Source organism: Pyrus communis, chromosome 13 (genome assembly GCF_963583255.1).
Source record: "Pyrus communis chromosome 13, drPyrComm1.1, whole genome shotgun sequence".
Classification (NCBI taxonomy): domain Eukaryota; kingdom Viridiplantae; phylum Streptophyta; class Magnoliopsida; order Rosales; family Rosaceae; genus Pyrus; species Pyrus communis.
In genome coordinates this window covers 19,744,740-19,757,957 of record NC_084815.1, presented here as the reverse complement: position 1 = coordinate 19,757,957, position 13,218 = coordinate 19,744,740, and the positions used below count along the sequence as shown (strand labels likewise).

General features: G+C 36.4%; 1 pseudogene; it reads right to left on the bottom strand.

Annotated features, from left to right (window-relative positions):
• Positions 1-10,518: 10,518 nt before the first annotated feature.
• On the bottom strand, positions 10,519-12,973 carry LOC137713854 (bidirectional sugar transporter N3-like; annotated as a pseudogene).
• Between the last annotated feature and the right edge of the window lie 245 nt (positions 12,974-13,218).

The window sequence follows — 13,218 nt, the reverse complement described above, 5'->3', positions numbered from 1 at the left end:
AGGGCAACACTGGCAACAACAATAATTGGCGGAGACGGCCCATAGGTAAGGCGAACAACGTACTTAAGGCCTCACTTAAAATAGGCCTCTTATTATCTTTATACCCTTATCATATATTTTAAATTTTTTTATCATTCATCAGACAAAAATGCTACTTCAACCATATTTTTCATACCACATTTGCACCACATTTTTAACGGAAACGGACATACATTTATTGGTGGGTTATACCTTTATTAGAGAGATAGTATAAACGTGGTATAAAAAATGTAGTAAATGTTGCATTACTCTTTATCATATTGTTGATTAAAATGAAAAAAAAATCCCATATTCCCAAGAATTCTATCAAAGTCTTTTATGACAAGACTCTCACACTTGCCATGTTGTACATGTAAAACGCAAGTTGAAAGACAACATCGGTATGGTTACTAATGTGTCATTTTAGCTAACAAAAGAGTTTGTGATAGACTACCAGTAGGTAGGAGTAGCCAACTTCAAAATCCATGAAAAGTCATTTTTTTTTTCTTTTCATATTTGACGAATTTTTAACCCTAACATGTGGACAACACTAATCGAATGACGTGAAACACCTATGGTTGTTGGGTTTCACACATCCACCAACCCGACTCTAATACCATAAAAAGTTAAAGAGCTCGATTAGAAGTACTTTTAAAAGGGTTTAAAGCGTTTTTAGTGAAAATATTTTTGGAAGCAATCATCAGCAAAAATACAAGTGCTTCTTGAAAAACATTTGAAGTCCTTCCTATAAAAGCACTTCAAGTGCTTTTGGAGCCAAAAAAACATTTTTTTATAAGTGCCTTCAATTATTTTAAACACTTCCAAACAAACCCAAAATTCCATCATAACACCAGTTAACAACCTAACTCTCTCACCTTCACATCCTCGCAAAAAAAAGCCTCCGATTAAGTGAACACTTAGCGTTCCAATCTATTATATATAAAGAGAATGGAAAAGGTGAATAGTGATTTGGTGTAACCATGCTTCAACAAAAATATTTGGACAAAAATGCCCTCAAAACAAAAAGCTTCAAAGGCATTCCAAAATAAATACATCAAATAAGGTAGGGGCATTTTCATCATTTTAACAATATTTCTTTAATAATTTATTTTTTGGTGCTCTTTTTTAATTAGTACCTTACAATAAGCTAGCAATAATGTGATTCAATTTCTTTATTTTTAAACACATTCAAAACATATTAAGAGGCGTGTAATGCTGGTTATAACAAATGTTTTTCGCACACGGATAACAATGTGGTAAGTTATCAAATGATTTTTTTTTATTTTTTTATTTTTAACAAACGATATTATCTACACTAAGGGGGAGAGAAGTGGGCTTAGTCTCACAATGTGCTAGTAATAATGTGATTCAATCAATTATTTATTAAATATTATTTTCTCTATTTTTAAACACGTTTAAAGCATCTTAAGAGGTGTGTAATGCCAGTTATAAAAATGGTCTTTTACATACAGATAATAATGTGATTAAATTAATTGTCAAATGATTTATTTTTTTTAAATAAATGATATTATCTACACTAAGGGGGACGGGGTGGGCTTAGTCTCACAATAGGCTAGCAATAATATGATTCAATCAATTGTTTATTAAATATTATTTTCTCTATTCTTAATATAAATTCTATAGAGACCGATTTTATTATGTGAATTCAGCTGTTTTAATTTGTTTATAAGGGGTTTCTTCTAGGATGATCTAAGATTATTCATTTACTTCAAATATTTGACTTTCCTTTAGTCAATTTATGCATATAAATACATTTAAAACATATAAGTCGCGAGTAACACGCCATAATTCAAAAAATGTCTTCTACACGTGCATGAGCGCGTGCATGAAGGCTAGTATTACATAATATAGGTTCGTCGGCATAAAGAAAAGTTTATTGGTTATAGATTTTGAAAATTGTCCATTATGTTCGTCGGCACTCTCCTAACACTATTAAATTAAGAGGTGTGCTATCTACACACTCCATTTTACTTCTTACACACCTCTTGATAGTTTCTGTCTGTTGATCTTTTTCAATTCATCCGATCCGACGACCGAAAATTAAAAAAATATGTGAGAAGTAAAATGGGATGTGTGAATATCACACCCCTAAATTAAAAAGGGTCCATGAGATGATTGCTCCGATACTGTAAGCATTGATAAAACAAAACACAGAAAGATCCCACTACAAAAATATCCTACTCTTGATCCTATCCAAGTCGAAAATGGTCCCATTTTTATTTTTGTATTTTTATTGAGAATGATAGAAATTTCTATTTTTTTTAAATAGTTATTGCATGCTATCTATCTTATATAGTTTTCTTTCTTTTTTTTAATAGGCCATCTTATATAATTATAGAATGCATTTCTAATTTAAACTTTTGAATATTGTATAAAATTGTCTAAATGCATAAGAGTGCATATGTCGTTATGCACTGGATATTTTGGAAGAAGAGAACTATATAGATGTCAAATTAGGCGTAAGTTTAACAACTGAAATCACTAGAAGAGACTGCATCCACCTCAAATCACTACAAGAGTTCTGACCACTCGATGCAAGGGCATCCACTACAAAATTCACCTCTATAAAAAAATGAGAGAAGCAGATTGATTGAAACTTGCAGGCCAACCTCTGAATATTGAACAAGATCGAGCGTGTCCTCCAAGGAGCAAAAATTAATGTCTCCATTGATCGAATCAATAAGCGTCTTTGAATCTTCCTCCACTTTCAGGAAATTTAGACCTTTCTGAAAGGCTGCTCCAAGACCTTCTTTCCTTCAGCAACCAGAACATTCGCAACACCAATCTTCCTGGCGCTAGCCAGAATCGGAGATCCAGTCTGAAGCCAAAGTACGAACCCACAAGCAGCTTGCGATAGTTATTGCCAATCACCAGATTACAAACCCATCCAAGATTACAGACCCATCAGTATCAACTTGAAAGCAGGATAATCCGGAGGTTTCCAACCGATGGCAGGAGGAACAGATTTAACTCCTTTAGAAGAATTACAATCGCGATAGTTATTGACAATCACCAGAGCTTTGTTAGTGAAACTCGATTTGATGGATTTGATACGAAGAGGAAGAACTGAACAGAAAATGAAAACAGAGAGGGAAGAAGCTGAAACGAAAACTTTCTTTCTTGTTCTCTCTTGCAAAATGTTGCAGAGGAATAATTTCTGTACTACCCGAAAAGTGAGCACTAACACTCCTTTACATTAACTGATGGCCTTAGCTTTTAGGACCACACAAAACTCTACTTTTAATCTTGGTCACTCATCTACCTAATTACATGGATCACACACCACATGGCACTCATGGCCTTACATCTTGTAACATTACACTTGACAAATATGCTCAAGTGAATACACACATTAAACTCATCTTATTTCTAATACTCAATCAGCTAGAGACTTATAATTCAACACTCCCCTTTAAGTCTTGAGCTGATTTCACTCCAAGCATGCTCCTAAGATAATTAAACCGATCTTTAGCCAAAGGTTTTGTGAAAATGTCTGCCATCTGTTCTTCTGTGGGACAATAGATCAAATCAATGATTCCTTCTTGCAGTGCATCTTTAATGAAGTGATATCTTCTGTCTATATGTTTGGTCTTCTGATGAAAGACAGAATTCTTGGTGATTGCAATTGCTGAGGTGTTGTCACAGTGCAATGGAGTTGCTTCAGTTTGAAGTTCCCCAAAATCTTCTAGGACGAATCTAAGCCAGATTGCTTGTGCAGTGGCATTTGATGCACTTATGTACTCTGCTTCTGCAGTGGATAATGCCACGCAACTCTGCTTAACTGAAGCCCAAGAAAAAACTCCACTTCCAAATGAAAAAGCATATCCAGATGTACTTTTGCTATCATCTGGTGATCCACCCCAATCACTGTCGCAATAGCCAATCAACATTGCCTCCTTGCCTTTTGTATACTCCAAACCATAATCTAGAGTCCCTTTGATGTATCTGAGCACACGTTTGGCAGTTCCAAAATGCTTGCTGGTGGGACAGTGCATAAATCTGGCAAGCAAACTGGATGCATACATGATGTCAGGCCTAGTAGCTGTGAGATATAGAAGACTTCCCACAATGCTTCTGTACAGCTCTTCACTTACTGCACCACTTCCATCATCTTTAGTTAATTTCTCAGTTGCCACAAGTGGTGTGATCACAGATTTGCACTCATTCAGACCAAACTTGCTTAGTAAAGAACTTGCATATTTTTTCTGATGAATGAAAATGCTAGAATTGGTCTGAATTACCCCCATTCCAAGAAAATGATGGAGAAGACCCAAGTCTGTCATTTCATATTTTCTCTTCATGTCTTCTTTGAATTCATCAAGCATCAGTCTATCACTTCCAGTATAAACTATGTCATCCACGTAAATAGAGACAATCAGAATGTCTTGCCCCCTTGCTTTGATGTACAGTGTTGGTTCACTCAAACTTTTCTCAAAACCACACTGTGAGAAGTATGTATCGATTTCTCCATACCAAGCCCTTGGAGCCTGCTTTAATCCGTACAAGGCTTTATGCAATCGATAGACTTTATCTTCCTTTCCCTTGACTACATATCCTTCAGGCTGATCCACATAAACCTCTTCTTCCAATACACCATTCAGAAAAGCTGATTTTACATCAAGTTGATATAATTTCCAGTTCTTATGTGCTGCCAAGGCTACAAGGGTCCTGATAGTATCCAATCTTGCCACTGGAGCATACGTTTCATTGTAGTCTAGACCTGGCTTTTGAGCATAACCCTTTGCCACTAATCTAGCTTTGTTTTTTAAAACTGATCCATCAAGATTCAACTTGGTCTTATAGACCCATTTAACTCCAATAACAGGCTGTTCAGTTGGTCTATCCACAAGCTTCCAGGTACCATTCTTCTCAATCATAGCTAATTCATCTTCCATTGCTTTTAACCATGATTCATCCTGAGCTGCATCTGCATATCTTTCTGGTTCCAGAATGCATGAGTTGCATTGAGCAAGGACATCATTCAAATTTCTCCATTTTAGAGGTGAGTGATCATAAGTTTCTGGAATCTGTGCAGACTCAGGAGTGCAACTTTCTTGTTCTTGTGCATGAGAAGAAGAACTAGGACTGAGAGAACTTCCTTCAATCACACTCATCTCATATGGACTCCCACAAACTACATTCTCAGGTTGATCCTGAATGTAAGTTGCAGCAGCTGAACTTTGTGAACTTTCTTTCCAATTCCAGGTCATAGATTCATTAAAAACCACATCTCTTGACAAGATTAACTTGTTGGTACATGGATCAAATATTCTGTATCCCTTCTCACATGTAGCATAACCCACAAATACACCTTTAACACTCTTAGCATCTAGCTTCTGTCTTGTCTCAGTAGGTATATGAACATAGCACAGGGAACCAAAAATCTTGAGATGTGCAAGACCTGGTTTTCTGCCACTATAGGCTTCAAAGGGGGTTGTATTTCCTAGTGCCTTTGTAGGACACCTATTTAGAATATATACAGCTGTGTGTACAGCTTCAGCCCAAAGAACATATGGCATATCTCTATCATGAAGCATGGTCTTTGCCATTTCAACCACAGTTCGATTTTTTCTCTCCACTACTCCATTCTGTTGAGGAGTATAAGCCATGGTGAGTTGCCTTTGAATGCCTTCAGTTTCACAGAATTTAGTGAACTCAGAAGATAAGAACTCTCCACCTCTGTCACTCCTTAGACTTTTAACTTTGAAACCTCTCTGCAGCTCCACCATTGACTTAAATTTTTTGAAATAATTGAGTGCATCAGATTTGTATCTGAGAAAATACACCCAAATCATCCTTGTACAATCATCGATTAATAACATGAAGTATTTGTTTCCAGCCAAGGAGGCATTCTGCATAGGACCACAGAGATCAACATGTATAAGTTCCAGAGGACAGCTTGCTCTCCAGGCTTGATCTTTTGGAAACCATTCTCTGTGCTGTTTTCCAAATTGACATCCTTGACATACATCTTTGGTTGCTTCTAGATATGGAAGACCATGCACCATATTCTTTTCACTGAGTTGTAGAAGCCCTCTGAAATTCAAGTGGCCTAGTCTTCTGTGCCAAAACTGAGTAGAATGCTCCAAACTAGCCTTCAAAACCAACTGATTATTTTTCACCAGAGAAAGAGGATAGCATCGATTTTCCTTCTTCTTAACCTTGATGATAAGGTTTTCAAGTGAAGGTCCATCATATATGCTGCACAAACCTCCTCCAAACACTAGATAATATCCATGCTCATCCATTTGCCCAACACTCAATAAGTTCTCTTTTAAACCTGGCAGATGCATGACTTCCCTGATATACCTTTTACCTCTGTTAGTGTCAATCTGCAATGAACCCATTCCAGCCACATTCACTAACACACCAGTAGGCATTTGCACCTTTCCAGCAACATTTGTATTTATGTCAACAAGGAGATCAGCATTCCCTGTCATGTGGTTACTACAACCACTGTCAACATACCAATTTCCATTGATATTTGATTCTGAAATTGCACTATTAGCATAAAACAGGTTTCCTGACACTTCCACCTGATTTGCAGAGTTTGCCTTTTGCACAATCTTCCCTACAGTACATTCTCTAGCCCAATGACCAAACTTATCACAATTATAACACTTAGGCTTCCCCTTATATCGACATTCACCAAAATGATACTTAGAACACACTCTACACTGTGGTTTGACAGTCTCTTGACTCATTGACTGTGACTGATATGGATTTGGTGCAGGACTAGTGAAAGGTTTCTGTTGGAATCGAGGTTTCGAATCCCATTTCTTTCCCTTAGCATTCCAATTCTTCTGGAATTTTGATGAGCCAGATTGACTTCCACTTCTGTTTTGCCCCTTTGGACTTAATGAGAATGATGCAAAAGCTTTCTCAGTGGTATCAACATTATGCAAGTCAAATCGTTGTTCCTGACTCTTCAAAATCGCAACAACTTCTTGCAACTCAACAGACTCTAGACACTTTGTGTTTTCTATAACTAAACAGATGGAATCATAAGGCTTACTTAGACTAATCAGAACCTTCTGCACAAGTCTCTCATTAGAAAGGGATTCACCAAATGTTCTCATCTGATTAATTAACTCATTCAATCTTGTAAGATAACTAGACAGGGATTCATCATCTCGCATTCTAGCATACTCAAATTCTCTTCTAAGATTCTGAAGTTTTACGGATCTAACCTGATCACCACCATGATATTCTCCATACAGTAGATCCCATGCCACCTTAGCTGAGTCGGCGTTGGCGATCCTAGGAAAAATCTGATCAGAAACCGCATTTTGTATAATACCTAGAGCCTTTGCATCTTGCATATATGCTGCGACCATTTTCTCATCGTCTCCTTCTTCCTCTGAGCTTCCTTCAGCCTTCTTCTTCTTTGACTCTGAGATCGTAACCCCTTTTTCAACCAATCTCCATAACCCATGAGATTTGAAAATCGTCATCATCTTAATCCTCCAGAACTCGTAGTTTTCACCGGAGAAGATCGGAGTTCTCACCTCAGAACTTCCAGACCCAGCCATCTCTTAGCTTAGACAAGACGAACACAAATCGAAATCGGAATCTATGAAGTTTCGATAACTCCGCTTGAACCTGAACGAGCTCAAGTGTAGCTCAAAAATGCTTCACAGTTTACGCCCAGATCTCAAATGATCAAACTAGGCTCTGAGGCCATGTTAGTGAAACTCGATTTGATGGATTTGATACGAAGAGGAAGAACTGAACAGAAAATGAAAACAGAGAGGGAAGAAGCTGAAACGAAAACTTTCTTTCTTGTTCTCTCTTGCAAAATGTTGCAGAGGAATAATTTCTGTACTACCCGAAAAGTGAGCACTAACACTCCTTTACATTAACTGATGGCCTTAGCTTTTAGGACCACACAAAACTCTACTTTTAATCTTGGTCACTCATCTACCTAATTACATGGATCACACACCACATGGCACTCATGGCCTTACATCTTGTAACATTACACTTGACAAATATGCTCAAGTGAATACACACATTAAACTCATCTTATTTCTAATACTCAATCAGCTAGAGACTTATAATTCAACAAGCTTTATGAAAAACCCTAGAAACAATCGAAAGTTGTTTATTAAACGGCCAATCGTTCCGATCTTTCCACAACTACCAAAAAATCATAAGAGCAAGGGAAAGAGGAGACAAGCCAACATCCAAGTTAGAATTGGCATCAAGATTATCAAGCCAATGAATCAGATCACCCTGCCCAACAGGATTAACTGAAGAGGGGCAATGGTTCAAATCTGCATTGCAACAGGGTATCTTAAAAATAAGTGATTAACGCACTCATCTTCCAGGTTACATATATGGCAGCAAGAGCTCTCCCAAGGACGAACTTGTGAATCCTCTCTTTCGTATTGAGTCTCTTTCGAATAAGAAGCCAAGCAAATAACTTACTTTCAGAGGAATGCATGACGTCCACACTTTATTCATGTGAGTAGTGTTAAAAAACATAGTAGTAATCCGCACAATCGATATATCTGCTGATTTGATGGTGAATTTATCTTTAGTTTTAGGAACCCCAAACAAAGCTCCAGAGGAACGGATATGGCTTTAATAATATCAACAATATCATGAGGCACCAAGCCATTAATAAAGCTTATCATATTAACAAGTTAACACAATTGTAAAACTAAAGAAAAAAAGATTTAAGTAAAACTCGTTATGTGATCATTACACGTAAAGATTTTCCGCCCTGTATTATTGAATTTTTTTTATACATGATTGTAACTATTGTTTATAATTTTGCTCTTACGTAATGCAAGGAACAATGTCATATATATTGTCATACTTGTCGTCAACGGAAGAATATGGTTGAATTGAATACACCAAAAGCTTGTTACCGAAAAAAAAAAAAAAGAATACACCAAAAGCTGGGAAGGTAGCGTACACGCAAACGTGGCAACAAGCACTACCAGTTATGCTCCTAATGACAGCAATAGAACCAATATGTGCAAAACATACAAAAACATACCTAAAAACAAAGTCTAGTGCTACCTCTATTATACAACTTTAATTGGTTTCTATGTATTCTTTAGGTTAAACTCAATGTATTTTTCGAAAGAACGAGAAAGATTGCTAAGGAGATTCGATTTCTCCTGATCTTTAAATATACATGTTAAATTGTAACTTAGGTTAATCATACATGTTAAACTATTACGGGCGTATTTTTGGTGGAAAAAGAGCATTGGTCTCTGGACCCTTGCATTTCAGCGGATGTTGATACATCCATTATTGTATCATTTGTGTTGAGACCTAGAATTTGAAGAAATTTTTTATTGTGACCGGAATACGAGTGGTACACCATATGTTTTTATAGAAGTGGTGAGAAATTTTATTTTTTAAGTTATTAACTTTTTAATACACATATTCCACCATTTGTATATATAGTAACATGTGGTGTACCGTTTGGACTTACATGGCTTAGAGTGAGAGACTAGCGAATTTAGTCTATGGGGATTTACTTGGGTAAGCGATTAGCTTCATTTGTCCGATTAGGCTAACGTGGCATTGTTTTTGGCGATGTTATTCGTTGTTAACTTAGTGATTGTATTAAATGCATATCAGTATAGTTAGTTCATAAATTCATTATACAACACTATTTCACAAACACTAAACTTGTTTTTTGGAAAATATTTATTTGCGTCCTTAATTAAATAAATTTATTTCCATGAAAATTGAGTGTTAAATTGAATTTTTGTTCTAGTACTTTTTCTTATGTACGTGCATAATTTTGAATATATACATGGTTATATTATAGTCCTATGTACACTGGTATATTATCACTATACCTATGCATATAAATTAATCTACCTGTAAAATTGTGTACCTGTTCAAAATAATGTACCAGGACAAAAACCAAAATCCAATCCGAGGCTTGCTGGTTTCAACAATGGGTAATGCTATAGAGATTAAATTTGTAAATAAAATCTTGTAAACCACATGACATGAAAGTTGATTGGATTATTACTTCAGCGTTGATTAACGTGCTTATTTTTATTGGTGATACATCATTTAGTTTGCATATTTAATCTACAAATTTAGTCTATCTAGCATTACCCTTCAACAATTAATGAATAAAGCAATCTTGTCCGATGATGAAAATCTAGGATTTCAATTAATGCGCGCATAAACCAAAATCCCTTCTTTCTCTTCAGCTTAAATTAAGACCAAATTTTATTTCATAAACGGCCAAGAAACATACATAATTACTGTGAAGACCGTTATTCCCTAGAAAGAACAAGAGGAGGCTAGTCTATACATGAACCAGCCTCATATGCTTACACAAAGATAAAGGAAAATTAAACATCATGGAAAACTAAAGACGCACCAAAAGGACATATGTACACGATGATACATATGCATCATGACGTCCAAAACATTTATATAGAGCGATCGAGCTCGATTGATTCAGGTACAAGCAGGCAAACGGCAGATGATAAATATTCAAACTTCACATGTAACTAGTTGGCCTGGCATGGATGGTTCGATGATCTTCTCGTTACGGCATGTTTGTGGATGCACATGTTGGTCAGTGTTAAGCTCAGAGTTTTGATGAGCATCAGTACCATTGGCATCCGAGGTTACAGGTGCTTGGACTTGTACCTCCACCTCAGGAATAGTAGTTAAAATTGTGATTTGCTTTACAACATCGGCCTTGTGTTCTGGTAGCTTTTCCTCCACAATGGTTTTGGTGTTCCTGTACTTTGTATAGAGGGCCATCTGAACCACCCCAAAGGAGAAACCAATTATGTTTGGGGTCTGCAAATGAAAGGATCATGTGATTTATTAATTAAAGTCAACGGATATATTCTTATACAAACAATATTCTACGTTAAATTCATATGAGGAAAATTCAAAAACTTGAGTGCAGATGGGATGCGAATATATCAAAAAAAATTGCGATAAAGTAACCTTATTAAATTTTGTGAACAATATATTGTAGCTTCTTAAATAGTTCTTGTTGCTTTCATATATGTCACTAAATTAAACTTGGCGTAAGAGAGTGATCCATTAAGGGATAGTGTTTGCATAACAAATGACTGATTTTTTTCCATTTCCTTATAATCAGCATATGCTTTTTATTAATTAAATTATTCTATTATCTAATACACTTTTAACCTTTATAAGGTTATCACGGCCTTTTTTTCGTTTGCCACGATATAAACGAGTTAAAGCTTGATGTAATCAAGCTAGCATTATACATGCGTGGTGGCACACATTGACATATAATCACCAGATTTTTCTATTTTAAAAATAATCAAAAGAAAGTTATTCCACAATTAAGGACATGTTAACCGACACACCTAGCGTACTAATTAAACAGGACTAGCCGTAAAAATAATAAATATTAGTTTTATTATACACAAATAAAATGACTTACTGCAACATAGAGATCCTTGAGGAGTAAGCCATAACAGAGCCACTTAACGGCACTTAGGGTGAGGAAGAAGGATAAATTAAACGGCATGAACTCCACGCTCTTGGTGCGGATAACCATTCTCTGTAACACACAAATCAAATCATGCATATATTAATATCTTAATGCATATAGATTGAGATTATGTTAAACCTTTAAGGATTTGATTACGGTACTTGATTAATCAATTACCATGACGCTTAAAGGTGCTGCAAAGACACCGACAGAGAAAGTCACACAAACCCATCCGAGAACTTCGACGCGGGTCGGCCCTTGTGACAAGAAGCGAGACAGAAGAAGAATCAAGCAAAATCCCCCGAAGTTCACCAGTAAAAGCAGCCTGAGAGTAGACACCTGCACCCAAATTTAATTTATTAATTCTAATTAAGTCCTTTATATAAGTCATATTCTACATGGAATTCAGCTAAACTAATCGAACTGCGAAGGTGGCACTACTCACCCTCGCTTGCTTAGTTGCATATGTAAGGTAAATTGCAATATAAATGGTCTCTATGACACAACCGAATGAGTTGATGGTGATGAGAAGGATCTCATGAGACTTGAGCTACAATCATTTGGATCAACCCAAATGGCCGTTTGAAGGATCACATGATTGGGGGTTAACTCAGCAACCCACACCTTGAACTACAAAAATCGATCACGCTCACCCACAGCTGCAAGTCGCAGCAACCTCAGAGCTCAACAAAAAAAAAAAAAAAAAAAAAAGGAGTCATGTCCTATGCAACCATGGATTCAAAATCTTTGCCGTATGATCCCTCCTGCCACCAGAGCTTCAAATCAACGCTTGCCACAAGTCTCATGTGATCCTTCTCATCACCATTAACTCATTCGGTTGTGTCATAGAGACCATTTATATTGCAATTTACCTTACATATGCAACTAAGCAAGCAAGGGTGAGTAGTGCCACCTTCGCAGTTCGATTAGTTTAGCTGAATTCCATGTAGAATATGACTTATATAAAGGACTTAATTAGAATTAATATAGTATATCCATATCATTGCACTGAATAGTGCAAACACATATGGAACCGATTGAAATCCCTCCGTCGATTTCTTTTTATACACCCTCCAAAATGTCGGCCTGCATCACCCAAAACATTAGTCGAAGTTAAATAACCACTTAAATCTCGTTAATTGCCTCATTATCCCTGAAATAAATAACAAAGAAAAGAAACTTACAGCGGAGCTAGAAAAACGATGAATGAGACAATGTTGCCTGTTTAAATTGAACATCGTAAGAAGAAGAAAAGTTAATTTCTATTGAAGAAAAGTAGAATAAGGAAAACTAAAGAGAAACGATTTTGCACAATTCAGTTTATTTCCTCCCCTTATTCAATCCAAAGATCACAAATAAGTAGGGGTGTGCATGGGAAGAAAAGGGGTGAGCGGAATGCTAATATATTGTTATACCTAGAATGCCAAAGGCAAAGGCCAATGGATGGTGAGAAGTTGATGCAGTCATGGTAGCTAGAGTTCTCTCTTTGGAGATGTGTAGCAACTGAAACTGAAACTGAAGGAACAGGGTTTTGCTATGAAGCTATATAGCTTAGCCCTGTATCCTCTTATATCTTTCTGATATTCCGTCTTTGCCACGAGATCCTGAATACAAAGGGTCCTTGGTATTTATAGAGAGAAGTTGAGGCTATGTTGTTGCATGAAGGCTGAATTGTGATGATTACTTTATTAGCTTTTAGCAGTAGGTGTCTC